This window comes from Aquarana catesbeiana, linkage group LG11 (genome assembly GCF_042186555.1).
Source record: "Aquarana catesbeiana isolate 2022-GZ linkage group LG11, ASM4218655v1, whole genome shotgun sequence".
NCBI lineage: Eukaryota > Metazoa > Chordata > Amphibia > Anura > Ranidae > Aquarana > Aquarana catesbeiana.
The window spans coordinates 5,776,553-5,793,305 of NC_133334.1; the positions used below are offsets into that span (position 1 = coordinate 5,776,553).

Sequence of the window (16,753 nt, forward strand, 5' to 3'; positions counted from 1 at the left end):
ATACCCCACAATACTCTGCAACACCCCGCAATACTCTGCAATACCCCGCAATACTCTGCAACACCCCACAATACTCTGCAACACCCCGCAATACTCTGCAATACCCCGCAATACCCTGCAATACTCTGCAATACCCCACAATACTCTGCAACACCCCACAATACTCTGCAACACCCCGCAATACTCTGCAATACCCCGCAATACCCTGCAATACTCTGCAATACCCCACAATACTCTGCAACACCCCACAATACTCTGCAACACCCCGCAATACTCTGCAATACCCCGCAATACCCTGCAATACTCTGCAATACCCCACAATACTCTGCAACACCCCACAATACTCTGCAACACCCCGCAATACTCTGCAATACCCCGCAATACCCTGCAATACTCTGCAATACCCCACAATACTCTGCAATACCCCGCAATACTCTGCAATACCCCGCAATACTCTGCAATACCCCGCAATACCCTGCAATACTCTGCAATACCCCACAATACTCTGCAACACCCCACAATACTCTGCAACACCCCGCAATACTCTGCAATACCCCGCAATACCCTGCAATACTCTGCAATACCCCACAATACTCTGCAACACCCCACAATACTCTGCAACACCCCGCAATACTCTGCAATACCCCGCAATACCCTGCAATACTCTGCAATACCCCACAATACTCTGCAACACCCCGCAATACTCTGCAATACCCCGCAATACTCTGCAACACCCCACAATACTCTGCAACACCCCGCAATACTCTGCAATACCCCGCAATACCCTGCAATACTCTGCAATACCCCACAATACTCTGCAATACCCCACAATACTCTGCAATACCCCGCAATACCCCACAATACTCTGCAACACCCCACAATACTCTGTACTACTCCGCAACACCCCGCAATACTCTGTACTACTCCGCAACACCCCGCAATACTCTGCAATACCCCACAATACTCTGCAACACCCCACAATACTCTGCAACACCCCACAATACTCTGTACTACTCCGCAACACCCCGCAATACTCTGTACTACTCCGCAACACCCCGCAATACTCTGTACTACTCCGCAACACCCCGCAATACTCTGTACTACTCCGCAACACCCCACAATACTCTGCAATACCCCACAATACTCTGCAATACCCCACAATACTCTGCAATACCCCCACAATACTCTGCAATACCCCACAATACTCTGCAACACCCCACAATACTCTGCAATACCCCACAATACTCTGCAATACCCCACAATACTCTGCAATACCCCACAATACTCTGCAATACCCCACAATACTCTGCAATACCCCACAATACTCTGCAATACCCCACAATACTCTGCAATACCCCACAATACCCCACAATACTCTGCAATACCCCACAGTACTCTGCAATACCCCACAATACTCTGCAATACCCCACAATACTCTGCAATACCCCGCAATACCCCACAATACCCCGCAATACCCCACAATACTCTGCAATACCCCACAATACTCTGCAATACCCCACAATACTCTGCAATACCCCGCAATACCCCACAATACTCTGCAATACCCCACAGTACTCTGCAATACCCCACAATACTCTGCAACACCCCACAATACTCTGCAACACCCCACAATACTCTGCAATACCCCACAATACTCTGCAATACCCCACAATACTCTGCAATACCCCACAATACCCCGCAATACCCCACAATACCCCGCAATACCCCACAGTACTCTGCAACACCCCGCAATACTCTGTACTACTCCGCAACACCCCACAATACTCTGCAACACCCCACAATACTCTGCAACACCCCACAATACCCAGCCATACCCTGCCATACCCAGCCATGCTCGGCCATATTCAGCTGTACTCGGCCTCTGTATGTGGCCAGGCTGTGGAAGTCTCACACATGTGGTATCACCGTACTCAGGAGGAGAATCTATTTTGGGGTGTCATTTTTGCTATGTACATGCTATGTGGTAGAAATATTGTATAAATGGACAACTTTGTGTTTAAAAAAAAAAAAAGTGTTTTAACCACTTCCCGCCCGCCGGCCCTCATACGACGTCCTTGACTTTGTGCGGAGATATCTGAATGATGGGTGCAGCTACAGGCATCATTCAGATATCAGCTTTTTCAGCCGACGATTCCCTACACCATAAGAATGATCATAGCGGCTGTTCCACTGCTTGATCGTTCTTATGGGAGGCGAGCGGGGACCTCCCCCCCCCCCTTCCCGCCGCCCCCCGGTGCTTCTACCGACTCACCGCTACGATCGAAGCCAGGATCGTTTTTTTATTTTAGGCTTCCCAGCCTAGAGGTGAGATGTGGAGTCTTATTGACCCCATATATCACTGTAAAGAGGACCTGTCATGCCATATTCCTATTACAAGGGATGTTTACATTCCTTGTAATAGGAATAAAAGTGATCAAAAAAAATGTTTGGGGGAAAAAGTGTCAAACTAAAATAAATAAAGTAAAATGAACAATAAAAAAAATAAATACATTTTTAAAGCGCCCCTGTCCCTTTGTGCTCGCATGCAGAAGCGAATGCACACGTAAGTCCCGCCCACATATGAAAACGGTGTTCAAACCACACATGTGAGGTATCGCTGCGATCGGTAGAGCGAGAGCAATAATTTTGGCCCTAGACCTCCTCTGTAACTGAAAACACGTAACCAGTAAAAAATGTTAAAGCGTCGCCTATGGGGATTTTTAAGTAGCAAAGTTTGGCGCCATTCCACGAGCGTGTGCGATTTTGAAGGGTGACATGTTTGGTATCTATTTACTCGGAGTAACTTCATCTTTCACATTATGCAAAAACATTGGACTAACTTTACTGTTTTTGTTTTTTTTTTTAAAGCACAAAACTGTTTTTTTTTTTTTTTTACAAAAAAAAGCGTTCAAAAAATTGCTGCGCGAATACCGTGCAAGATAAAAAGTTGCAACAACCGCCATTGTATTCTCTAGGGTCTTTGCTAAAAAAAACATATATAATGTTTTGGGGTTCTATGTAATTTTCTAGCAAATAAATTATTATTTTTACATGTAGGAGAGAAATGTCAGAATTGGCCTGGGTGCTCCAGAACGCCTGAAGGTGCTCCCTGCATGTTGGGCCTCTGTATGTGGCCACGCTGTGTAAAAGTCTCACACATGTGGTATCGCCGTAATCAGGAGTAATAGCAGAATGTGTTTTGGGGTGTAATTTGTGGTATGCATATGCTGTGTGTGAGAAATAACCTAATATGACATTTTTGTGGAAAAAAAAAAAGAAAAAAAAAAATCTTGATTTTGCAAAGAATCGTGGGAAAAAATGACAACTTCAAAAAACTCACCATGCATCTTTCTAAATACCTTGGAATGTCTTCTTTCTAAAAAGGGGTCATTTGGGGGGTATTTGTACTTTTCTGGCATGTTAGGGTCTCAAGAATATAGATAGACCGTCAGTACTTCAGGTGTGATCAATTTTCAGATATTCGCACCATAGCTTTTGGACTCTATAACTTTCACAAAGACTAAATAATATACACTAATTTGTACTTATTTTTACCAAAGATATGTAGCGGTATAAATTGTGGCCAAAATTTACAAAGAAAAATTACTAAATTTGCTAAATTTTATAACAGAAACAAAGAAAATTTCATTTTTTTTACCGAATTTTCAGTCTTTTTTTCTTTTATAGCGCACAAAATAAAAAACCCAACGGTGATTAAATACCACTAAAAGAAAGCTCTATTTGTGTGAAAAAAAGGACAAAAATTTCATATGGGTACAGTGTTGCATGACTGAGTAATTGTCATTCAAAATGTGAGAGCACCGAAAGCTGAAAATTGGTCTGGTTAGGAAGGGGGTTTAAGTGCCCAGTGGTTAAAACACTCAAATATTCAAATCATTACAATCTTACATAATAAAACAAGCAATCTGATTGGCTCAAAATTGATAAACAAGGAATCTAGACTAGGAATTGTATTTTCTACTTAGAAATGCGGATGAAATGTCTCCACTTCCCATTCACTATTCACAACTGAAATCTGTGTCTAGTCCTGGAACATGGACTGTAGGGGGGGTGTCTTGTCGATTAGTGCCTCCCGTCGAATAATGCATCCACTACGTCACACCAGCTGATTCCCCTATCAGCTGGCATGACGTAAGACTGCACATGCGCAGTTCGTCGGATGTGGACCACATGTAGTGCATCGTCTCCCCTACAAGTGTGCCAAGTTTGGTGTTCCTAACCCCAACAGCCGAGGAAATATCAACCCCCCAAGTTAACCGAGTTTCCCATAGACTCCAATGTTAAATGTGCGGTTTCTACCGGTTGACTTTTTAGGGTGCTACCTGCCCGCCAAACGTTCCCTGGACCCCAAACTTGGCCAGTGAGTACCTGAAGAGCATCCCCACAGCCTCCCGGTGTCTGTGTATTTTTAAGACCCATAGAACCGGAGAGCGCCGTGCACGTCTTTGCCGGTGTTTTGTGAGGGGTCCACTGGTCCTCGAAAGTGGATGCCATTCTGTAGAAAAGGCCTAAAATGTTCAAATGAGACCTACCGGAGCCTTCCCCAGTGAACCGGGTCCGAGCTACACCGTTTCAAAGTGCCATTTTCCGGTAACCGGAGGGTTCCGGTTGGGGTACTGGGCCCCGGTTCGGTGTGGGGGTACCCATAGAGTGTCTCTACATCACCCCCAAGCTTTGTAATTTTGTAACCCATGGTCAGGGAGCACCGGTACCGTGAAGACGGTCAACATTGTGGCCCCGGTAAATCCCCGGTAAAAGATCCCCGAACCTCCACATTTTTATGAGGTGTAGCTGTGATATCTGGGAAAAAGGGGTGCAAGTTTGATGTCGCTAGCCCATTTGGTCGTCGAATGGTTGAGCGATAAGTGAAATCCGTCACAATTTTGCCTGGTTTCCCCATAGACTCCCATGTTAAGTGAGGGGCCTACTTTGGGGAGTCGGTACCGGCCTTCCTTCGGATCCCTGGACCCAAAATTTCTTACACGTATAGCCATGGGCCCCCCCTACAAGTGTGCCTAATTTGGTGGGATTTGACCCAGTGGGTCCCCAGAAACCGGAGCTCAAATTTGCCAATTTTTTCCCCCAGGCAGAAAAATGAAGCGAGTGGCCCACTTTGGGGATTCGGTACCGGCTGCCCTTTGGTTCTCTGGACCTGAAATTTTTTCCACCTGCAGTCATGGGTCTTCCCTATAAGTGTGCCAAGTTTGGTGGGTTTTCATGGAGCGGATCCCCGGATACCGGAGCTCAAAATATCTCCCGAGCCTCTCCTACACTCCTACACTGTTTTCTCTTCCTGTCAGCGGAAAAATGAAGCAAGCGGCTCACTTTCGGGAGTCGGTACCGGCTGCCCTTCGGTTCTCTGGACCCGAAATTTTTTCCACAGGCAGCCAGCGGTATTCCCTAAAAGTGTGCCAAGTTTGGTGGGTTTTCACCAAGTGGGTCCCCGGGAATCGGAGCTCAAAGTATCTCCTCTAGCCTGTCCTACACTGTGCCTCTCCACTGTGTTCTGTGACTCCCGTCGGAAAATGCATCCGACGAACTGCGCATGTGCAGTTGATACACCAAGCCAGCTGATCGGGAAATCAGCTGGCGTGACGTCATGCACTGCACATGCGCAGTACGTAGGAGGCATTATTCGATAGGAGGCACTCATCGACACAACAGGGGTCCTCTTCTTCTCCCAGTATGGAGGACGGAGATTTCCCTATTCCCAGTGACATGGACTCTATACTGGGCTCCAAACATCAACCAAATGGGACGTTTTCTGCAACTTTCCAACGTCTGACTTGTAATTCAAAGAGAAATCCGAGTCACGTGTTGTTACCATGGCAACCGATCGCCTACTCCAACTGTCGTTGGCCAATTCAAACTGTCTTTGAGAATAACTGACATTATTACTCTTTAACCCTTTCACTGCCCTCCACTTTTCGGCCTCATGCACTCGCGACGTTAAAATAACCTTATAAAATAACGCCGCTAGCTTTGCAGAGAGTTTTTCAACTTCTTTCAACGTTTTCGCAATAGCGCTTATTAGCGTTTGTTCTTAAAAAAAATAATTTTTTTTTTTTTTTTTAATTTTTTTTTCAATAGATCAAAAATGTTAAATGCTGGTGAGCGACGTTTTTGAGCGTTTCTGGACGTTTATCAGCGTTAGAGCATTTTTACAGCTGAAAAACATCTCTCAGAACCCACAATTTTTAGTTTTTTATTTTTTTTTACTGCCCAAAACTGCTGAGAACAGCCTGTGTGTGCAATGGACACATAGGAGAACATGATAAAAAACGCAGATCGCCGCCATTTACTAGTAAAAATAAAAAAAAAATACATAAAAATGCCATAAATCTATCCCCTATTTTGTAGACGCTATAACTTTTGCGCAAACCAATCAATATATGCTTAGTTATAGCGTCTGCAAAATATTATTCTACATGTTTTTGGTAATAAAAAAAAAAAAATCGCAATAAGCATGTATTGATTGGTTTGCGCAAAAGTTAGTGTCTACAAAATAGGGGTTTGATTTATAGCATTTTTAATATTATTATTATTATTATTATTATTATATATTTTTTTTTTTTCTAGTAATGACGGTGATCTGCGATTTTTATCATGATTGCTTTTATTACCAAAAATATGTAGAATACGTATCGGCGTAAACTGAGAAAAAATTTTGCTTCTTTTAAAAAATGGGGATATTTATTAGAGCAAAAAGTACAAAATATTGTTTTTGTTTTTTTTTTTTTCAGAATTGTCGCTCTTCTTTTTTTTTTTTTTTTTGTTTATAGCGCAAAAAATAAAAACCGCAGAGGCGATCAAATACCACCAAAAAGAAAGTTCTATTTTGTGGGGAAAAAAAAGGACGTCAATGTTTGTTTGGGTACAGTGTCGCACGACTGCGCAATTGTCAGTTAAATCGGCACAGTGCCGAATCACAAAAAAATGCTCTGGTCATTGAGCAGCCAAATCTTCCGAGGCTGAAGCCGTTCATCTAATTAGCAAGTTTTTGTTTTCATTTTTTGGACCGGCAATTCGAGTTTTACTTGGAGGTCTGTCCATGAATACAGTTTGAACCCATTAGGGGTGGATTGGTTCAGGTGAACAAGTATTATACTCTTATCTTTATCAAACAATGTAACTATGTGGGTTACAAATGATGAACGTGAATGACAATCTGTATTGTTAATTAAAACTTGCAATAAAAATTTATTGCTAAAAAAAGAAAAAGACAAAGGTAAGAAAGGAGAAGTATCATAATGCGGAAAAACGATCGTATGCAGGATGAATAGGCAAACCACTAAGACCTCTTTCACACTGGAGGCATTTTTCAGACGCTAAAAATGGCAACTGAAAAACGCCCCCCCCCCCCCCCCAATGTGAGAGCCTGTGTGCTTCCACACGGGGGCGCTGTGCTGGCGGGACGTTAAACTCCTGTACGGAGGGAGCACCCAGCCAGATGTTGGGAGCCATGTCCCATCTCAGAATGCTTTGGCACAAGCTGTCTCTTCAATATTACCTCTCCAATATTCCCCTCTCCTCTCCAATATTCCCCTCTCCTCTCCAATATGCCCCTCTCCTCTCCAATATTCCCCTCTCCTCTCCAATATTCCCCTCTCCTCTCCAATATTCCCTCTCCAATATGCCCCTCTCCTCTCCAATATGCCCTCTCCTCTCCAATATGCCCCTCTCCTCTCCAATATGCCCTCTCCTCTCCAATATTCCCCTCTCCTCTCCAATATTCCCCTCTCCTCTCCAATATGCCCCTCTCCTCTCCAATATTCCCCTCTCCTCTCCAATATTCCCCTCTCCTCTCCAATATTCCCTCTCCAATATGCCCCTCTCCTCTCCAATATGCCCTCTCCTCTCCAATATGCCCCTCTCCTCTCCAATATGCCCTCTCCTCTCCAATATTCCCCTCTCCTCTCCAATATTCCCCTCTCCTCTCCAATATTCCCTCTCCTCTCCAATATGCCCCTCTCCTCTCCAATATTCCCCTCTCCTCTCCAATATTCCCTCTCCTCTCCAATATTCCCCTCTCCTCTCCAATATTCCCCTCTCCTCTCCAATATTCCCCTCTCCTCTCCAATATGCCCTCTCCTCTCCAATATGCCCTCTCCTCTCTAATATTCCCTCTCCAATATGCCCCTCTCCTCTCCAATATTCCCTCTCCAATATGCCCCTCTCCTCTCCAATATGCCCTCTCCTCTCCAATATTCCCCTCTCCTCTCCAGTATTCCCTCTCCTCTCCAATATGCCCCTCTCCTCTCCAATATGCCCCTCTCCTCTCCAATATGCCCTCTCCAATATGCCCCTCTCCTCTCCAATATGCCCTCTCCTCTCCAATATTCCCTCTCCTCTCCAATATTCCCCTCTCCTCTCCAATATTCCCCTCTCCTCTCCAGTATTCCCCTCTCCTCTCCAATATGCCCTCTCCTCTCCAATATGCCCCTCTCCTCTCCAATATGCCCCTCTCCTCTCCAATATGCCCCTCTCCTCTCCAATATGCCCTCTCCTCTCCAGTATGCCCTCTCCAATATGCTCCTCTCCAATATGCCCTCTCCTCTCCAATATGCCCTCTCCTCTCCAATATTCCCTCTCCTCTCCAATATTCCCTCTCCTTTCCAATATTCCCTCTCCAATATGCCCTCTCCTCTCCAATATGCCCCTCTCCTCTCCAAAATTCCCTCTCCAATATGCCCCTCTCCTCTCCAATATGCCCCTCTCCTCTCCAATATGCCCTCTCCTCTCCAATATTCCCTCTCCAATATGCCCCTCTCCTCTCCTCTCCAATATGCCCTCTCCTCTCCAATATTCCCCTCTCCTCTCCAATATTCCCCTCTCCTCTCCAGTATTCCCTCTCCTCTCCAATATTCCCCTCTCCTCTCCAGTATTCCCTCTCCTCTCCAGTATTCCCTCTCCTCTCCAGTATTCCCTCTCCTCTCCAATATGCCCCTCTCCTCTCCAATATTCCCTCTCCAATATGCCCTCTCCTCTCCAATATGCCCTCTCCTCTCCAATATGCCCCTCTCCTCTCCAATATGCCCTCTCCTCTCCAAAATTCCCTCTCCAATATGCCCCTCTCCTCTCCAATATTCCCCTCTCCTCTCCAGTATTCCCTCTCCTCTCCAATATGCCCTCTCCTCTCCAATATGCCCTCTCCTCTCCAGTATTCCATCTCCTCTCCAATATGCCCCTCTCCTCTCCAATATGCCCTCTCCTCTCCAATATTCCCTCTCCTCTCCAATATTCCCTCTCCAATATGCCCTCTCCTCTCCAATATTCCCTCTCCAATATTCCCCTCTCCTCTCCAATATGCCCCTCTCCTCTCCAATATGCCCTCTCCTCTCCAATATGCCCCTCTCCTCTCCAATATGCCCTCTCCTCTCCAATATTCCCCTCTCCTCTCCAATATTCCCCTCTCCTCTCCAATATTCCCCTCTCCTCTCCAATATTCCCCTCTCCTCTCCAATATTGCCCTCTCCTCTCCAATATTCCCCTCTCCTCTCCAATATTCCCCTCTCCTCTCCAATATTCCCCTCTCCTCTCCAATATTCCCCTCTCCTCTCCAATATTCCCCTCTCCTCTCCAATATTCCCCTCTCCTCTCCAATATTCCCCTCTCCTCTCCAATATGCCCCTCTCCTCTCCAATATGCCCCTCTCCTCTCCAATATGCCCCTCTCCTCTCCAATATTCCCCTCTCCTCTCCAATATTCCCCTCTCCTCTCCAATATGCCCCTCTCCTCTCCAATATTCCCCTCTCCTCTCCAATATGCCCCTCTCCTCTCCAATATTCCCCTCTCCTCTCCAATATTCCCCTCTCCTTGGAAAACTCATTACTGACCCCCTTCATGTGTCACCCCCAGATGTCCGCTGGTCTCCTCTCCTCCTCCTATGTCCTCTCCTTGGATGGAATCCGTCCCACTTTGTCCATTTGGTAGATCTGAGGTCTTGTAAATTATTTCCATTTACCCAATTACAGGATAAATTTACCTCGCCGAGTCTTCTACAGATCCCTCCAGATCCCTCCCACTCCCACCCACAATCTCCCCCCCCCCCGTCTTCTACAGATCCCTCCCACTCCCTCCAGATCCCTCCCACTCCCACCCACAATCCCCCCCCCGTCTTCTACAGATCCCTCCCACTCCCTACAGATCCCTCCCACTCCCACCCACAATCTTCACCCCCCCGTCTTCTACAGATCCCTCCCACTCCCACCCACAATCCCCCCCCCCCCCGTCTTCTACAGATCCCTCCCACTCCCACCCACAATCTCCCCCCCCCCCCCGTCTTCTACAGATCCCTCCCACTCCCTCCAGATCCCTCCCACTCCCACCCACAATCCCCCCCCCATCTTCTACAGATCCCTCCCACTCCCACCCACAATCCCCCCCCCCCGTCTTCTACAGATCCCTACAGATCCCTCCTACTCCCTACAGATCCCTCCCACTCCCACCCACAATCTTCACCCCCCGTCTTCTACAGATCCCTCCCACTCCCTCCAGATCCCTCCCACTCCCACCCACAATCCCCCCCCCCCCGTCTTCTACAGATCCCTCCAGATCCCTCCCACTCCCTACAGATCCCTCCCACTCCCACCCACAATCTTCACCCCCCCTCTTCTACAGATCCCTCCCACTCCCACCCACAATCTTCACCCCCCGTCTTCTATTGGGGGAATCTCTCTGGAGGGCGGAGCAGGGAAGGGCCGTGATTCCTGATCTCTATAAACTGCTGAATTCCTTCTCCATCCAAACTCAAGGTAAACATTGTTACATGAGGTGCGGGGGAGGGGGGGGTTGGGAGATGAGATTTCAGCAGATTATTTGGTCCCCGGCTGCTAAAAATCTCCCTGTGCCCCCTTTATCCCCCTCAGATCCGCTCTATAGCCGAATGACGGGCACAGCGCCGACCTACCTTCCCGGGAGGATGTCAATAGAAGTGACCCCGCCCCTTTCCACGCCCCCCGCCCGCCCCACGCTGTGATCACTGAGCCAATGAGACTCGGGTGATCGGAGTAAGGGGTGGATCCCCGCCCCTGACCATGTGATCAGCTGTCAGCCAATGACGTGATTTACACAGAAGATCGGTAATCGTTTTTTTTTTTTTTCTCCTCACACTCATAGCGAGGAAAATATAAAACCGATCAACGGCCTCTGTGTAAGAGACATCGATCCCGAAGAGGAAGATGCACAGCCATCTCATCTGTGCCCAACAGTGCATAACAGTGCCAGCAATCTGTGCCCAACAGTGCCACCTACCAGTGCATAACAGTGCCAGCAATCTGTGCCCAACAGTGCCACCTACCAGTGCATAACAGTGCCAGCAATCTGTGCCCAACAGTGCCCAACAGTGCATAACAGTGCCAGCAATCAATACCCACCAGTGCTGCCAATCAGTGCGTCATCAGTGCCGCCTGCCAGTGCCCACAGTGCATAACAGTGCATAACAGTGCCAGCAATCGGTGCCACCTATCAATGCCCACTTGTGGTGCCAGTCAGTGCGTCATCAGTGCCGATCAGCATTTATTGTTGGTTGGTTGGGGATCAAATACTTTTTTTACTCACTGAACTGCAACTCCATTTATAACATTTGTATCGTGTGGATTTTCTGATTTTTGGTTGATATTCTGTTTCTATCATATTTATATATATATATACCCCGAGAGAATCCGTATACAATGTAACAATGAACGGGGGATGGGCTCTATAAATATATATTCAGGTGGAAGGATAAGTATACAATGTAACAATGTGAGGGGGCGGACTCTCCATGGATGGAGACTTTATAGGAAATGTGTGCGGGAAACTTTCCATATATGAAGGGTGGGGGAGGGGGGACCCCTATTGCTGGGTGTACCCTGTATACTGGAGACACATGGGCTGGATATACGGTGTATACAGGACTGGTGATGACATCATTCCAGGAAGTAGCGTCTCTTCTCTCTGACTTTCACTTTTACTTTGCGAGTCTCTATGGATCTCAGGGATTGTTTCTGCCATCTCATGTCTGTTCAGTGCGGGACTTTCCTCCCCTCCCCCCCTCCTCCCCTCCCCCCCTCCTCCCCTCCCCCTCCTCTTGTCTGATCTTCTTATTATCCACACACAATAGAAGGTTCTCATTGAATTTTACTGACTTCTTATAAAGTTCTTTAGGTGAGAGAAAAATCTCCAGAGAGTGAAGAGTCTGAGTACACCCGGGGGAGGGTACAGATTCTACATCCCCCCCCCCCCCCAATTTAATGACATCAGGGCTTCATATGCCACCATCCCCCCCCCCCCCCCCCCATGGGACTATCAGGTTCCCACCCCCTCCTTCCCCATTCCAGGGGGGATCAGGAATCTGATTGAGGCTGCTTCCTCTGAGTGGTCTTTTCTCCACCCCCTCCTGTAGTTTTCTGTGGTGGGTGGAGCCTGCTGGCCCCTCCCACAGCTCTGCTCCCTTAGTGCAAGATGACTGGTCTTGTCTCCGCCCACTCCTGTAGTTTTCTGTAGTGGGTGGAGCCTGCTGGCTCCTCCCACAGCTCTGCTGTTGTGCAGGGGGACTGGCCTTGTCCTTGCCCACTCCTGTAGTTTTCTGTAGTGGGTGGAGCCTGCTGGCTCCTCCCACAGCTCTGCTGTTGTGCAGGGGGACTGGCCTTGTCTCCGCCCACTCCTGTAGTTTTCTGTAGTGGGTGGATCCTGGTGGGCTCCTCCCACAGCTCTGCTCTCTCCTTGTGCAGGGTGACTGGTCTTGTCTCTGCCCCCTCCTGTCGTTTTTCTGTAGTGGGTGGAGCCTGCTGGCTCCTCCCACAGCTCTGCTCTTGTGCAGGATGGCTGGTCTTGTCTCTGCCCCCTGTAGTGGGTGGAGCCTGCTGGCCCCTCCCACAGCTCTGTTCTCACCAAGACTGTGTACAGCACAATGATGATGTCACTTTTACAAGGTATCAGAATGTTTTCTTTGTGAGTTTTGTTGGGTATATATGGGAGGTGATCAACTAGAAATCTGTGCCAGTGGAGGGAATCGTCCCGATTAGTAAATATATTGGAACATAAGGTAGGTAGTAGGATTTTAAATACCCCTCCAGTGATCACACAAGTACACTTATGTAAGAAAAAATATGTACAAAATATTTATTTTAATAATAAAATATGTTCTATTGTCCTACTGATACCAGCAAAGCATTGTCCACTACAAACCTGTACAGCTGTTTGAGGAACAAGGGTCAACGTATTTCGTGGAAATGATTGCTTCTTCAGGACCTCACAAGTCTTTTCTAAGAACAAAATATAAATATGAATATCATTTGCAAAACATGAAAAATAATGACATTTATTTATAATAATCATTGGGTGAGGGGAAAAGAAACAAAATCCCTCTCCCCAAGGAGAGACACCCCAAGACTCCCCAAGCCGGCTGACAATGTGAATATATTAGGGGGTGTCCGCAATATGTGGAAAAAATAAGATGTTTTTTTTTCTCAATATAATTGTTGTGTAAACAAATAAACATCCAAAATGAACGTGGTGAGGTGATGATGTAACAGCTGTATAATATGTGCTCTACAGAAATATATAAAGTAATACTTTTACAAGGTGATATCTGGGTTTGCGGAGCGTTTCCTGCACACAGAGCATTTATATCCCGAGGAATGGAAGTAATGATTGGTTATCATGTAGATGGTGTCGGGGGAGGGGAGGCGGGTTCGGTATTCTCTGCGGATGATTTTTCTTACATTGATGAGATCTGATGACTTTGTTTATTCTTTTTCAGTTTCGCAATCAGTATGATAACGACGTGACGGTCTGGAGCCCCCAGGTAAGCTCCACCTTTTGTTTGAACACATTTTATGTATCACACAATTCTCTCCTCCTGAGGTCCGCTCCGCCCCAAACATGATCCGTCCCCCCGGAGACGGCACAGACGCCTTGTGATCCTTCAGCATCAAAGCCGGCGGCACATTCAGATAAAAGCCGACGCTGCAGATTCATTCCACAGCTGCACCGGAGACAACGGCCTCCTTGTGTGTCTGTCATGAGGTGTCCGGGAGATCAGAGAGATAGACATGTCACACCCCTCCATCATCGGGGGGGGGAGGGTCACACCCCTCCATCATCGGGGGGAGGGTCACACCCCTCCATCATCGGGGGGAGGGTCACACCCCTCCATCATCGGGGGGGGAGGGTCACACCCCTCCATCATCGGGGGGAGGGTCACACCCCTCCATCATCGGGGGGGAGGGTCACACCCCTCCATCATCGGGGGGGGGAGGGTCACACCCCTCCATCATCGGGGGGGTCACACCCCTCCATCATCGGGGGGGGGAGGGTCACACCCCTCCATCATCGGGGGGGGGAGGGTCACACCCCTCCATCATCGGGGGGGGGAGGGTCACACCCCTCCATCATCGGGGGGGGGAGGGTCACACCCCTCCATCATCGGGGGGGGGAGGGTCACACCCCTCCATCATCGGGGGGAGGGTCACACCCCTCCATCATCGGGGGGGGGAGGGTCACACCCCTCCATCATCGGGGGGGAGGGTCACACCCCTCCATCATCGGGGGGGAGGGTCACACCCCTCCATCATCGGGGGGGAGGGTCACACCCCTCCATCATCGGGGGGAGGGTCACACCCCTCCATCATCGGGGGGGAGGGTCACACCCCTCCACCATCGGGAAAGGGTCACTCCCCTCCACCATCGGGAAAGGGTCACTCCCCTCCACCATCGGGGAAGGGTCACACCCCTCCACCATCGGGAGGAGGGTCACACCCCCCCATCATCGGGAGGAGGGTCACACCCCTCCACCATCGGGAGGAGGGTCACACCCCTCCATCATCGGGGGGAGGGTCACTGACCTTATAATAGAATTATATGGAGGAGCGATAGAACACATAGATCTGTTGTGATTGAACACCCCCATCCCAGTGTGCAACCTCGCTGAGCCTGGAGGTGGACTGGAAATGGGAGGGATTTAGGCAGTGGCAGTTGTGGGCCTGGAAGGGGGGGGGGTTGGCACTGGTAGGGAGGTGAGCTGGAAGGGGAGGACTTTAGGCAGTGGCAGTTGAGAGGTCCTGGAAGGGGAGGGTTTAGGCACTGGTAGGGAGGTGGGCTGGGAGGGGTTTAGACAGTGGCAGTTGTGGGGCCTGGAAGGGTTTTTTTTTCACTGGTAGGGTGGTGGACTGGAAGGGGAGGGGTTTAGGCAGTGGCAGTTGAGAGGTCCTGGAAGGGGAGGGGTTTAGGCACTGGTAGGGTGGTTGGCTGGAAGGGGAGGGGGACACGTTTAGGCGGTATACAAGACGGGGAGCAGAGAGATCCTCAGCAGTAGTACGCTTATCTCGCATGAGTGGGCTGCAGGCTGCACAGGGTCCTGTAATAGTGAACAGAACTGTCACTGTCTACCTGTACACTGTGGCAGGGCCGTGCAAATCTCAAGACAGGCTGAACAGAATTTTAAATGCTTTTACAGGTAGAACAGTTCACATTTTTCTATCCAGCTGTTGCCACAGATGATGAGATTTCATGCTCCTTATATAAAAATTGGGAGGCTGGAATTGTTACATTCAGTTTAAAAAATGAATATTCTATAAAATGTGTTTTTAATACCCGCCCCCTGTTGGGTGCCCCTCCCCCATATGATGAGATGTTCTGATTGTTGTCTCCTCTCCAGGGCCGGATCCATCAGATCGAGTATGCGATGGAAGCGGTGAAGCAAGGCTCCGCCACGGTGGGGCTGAAGTCCAAGACTCACGCCGTCCTCGTAGCTTTAAAGGTCAGTTTATTCATCATCACAGAGACAGGTTCTATTTAATCTGGTGCAATAACCTTCCCATAGGGGGCGCTTCACACATTACTGGATAATCAGAAACGTCACACAGTTGGCTGTCAGTGAAATAAATAAAAAGTGCGAAGCATGGGGGGAGGGGGGGGGGGGTCATAGCACTCTTACTTGCAGCACGTGGATTGTGCATTTAGTAGCAGCCAGGGTTTTGGGTATGATGTTGCTGTGGATCTACTGCAGGTGCCCCATATTTCCTTTATAATTCAAAAATAAAATATTGGCATCTGCTGAATTAGTGCTTTAGTGTGTGTGACTGTGGGGGAGGGGACATTAGAGTGTAAGCTCCTCTGTACAGAGACTGATGTGACTGTGGGGGAGGGGACATTAGAGTGTAAGCTCCTCTGTATAGAGACTGATGTGACTGTGGGGGGAGGGGACATTAGAGTGTAAGCTCCTCTGTACAGAGACTGATGTGACTGTGGGGGGAGGGGACATTAGAGTGTAAGCTCCTCTGTACAGAGACTGATGTGACTGTGGGGGAGGGGACATTAGAGTGTAAGCTCCTCTGTACAGAGACTGATGTGACTGTGGGGGAGGGGACATTAGCGTGTAAGCTCCTCTGTATAGAGACTGATGTGACTGTGGGGGAGGGGACATTAGAGTGTAAGCTCCTCTGTACAGAGACTGATGTGACTGTGGGGGGAGGGGACATTAGAGTGTAAGCTCCTCTGTACAGAGACTGATGTGACTGTGGGGGAGGGGACATTAGCGTGTAAGCTCCTCTGTATAGAGACTGATGTGACTGTGGGGAGGGGACATTAGAGTGTAAGCTCCTCTGTACAGAGACTGATGTGACTGTGGGGGAGGGGACATTAGAGTGTAAGCTCCTCTGTACAGAGACTGATGTGACTATGGGGGAGGGGACATTAGAGTGTAAGCTCCTCTGGTACAGAGACTGATGTGACTGTGGGGGAGGGGACA

General features: G+C 48.5%; 1 long non-coding RNA gene across 1 annotated transcript in view; it reads left to right on the forward strand.

Moving 5' to 3' along the window:
• Nucleotides 1–15,792, forward strand: part of LOC141112931 (uncharacterized) — a 39,577-nt gene extending 23,785 nt beyond the window's left edge. The window contains exons 2-3 of the long non-coding RNA XR_012236659.1: nt 13,766–13,810; nt 15,662–15,792. This is a non-coding gene — a long non-coding RNA (uncharacterized lncRNA). The remainder of the gene's footprint in view (nt 1–13,765; nt 13,811–15,661) is intronic.
• Nucleotides 15,793–16,753: the final 961 nt, after the last annotated feature.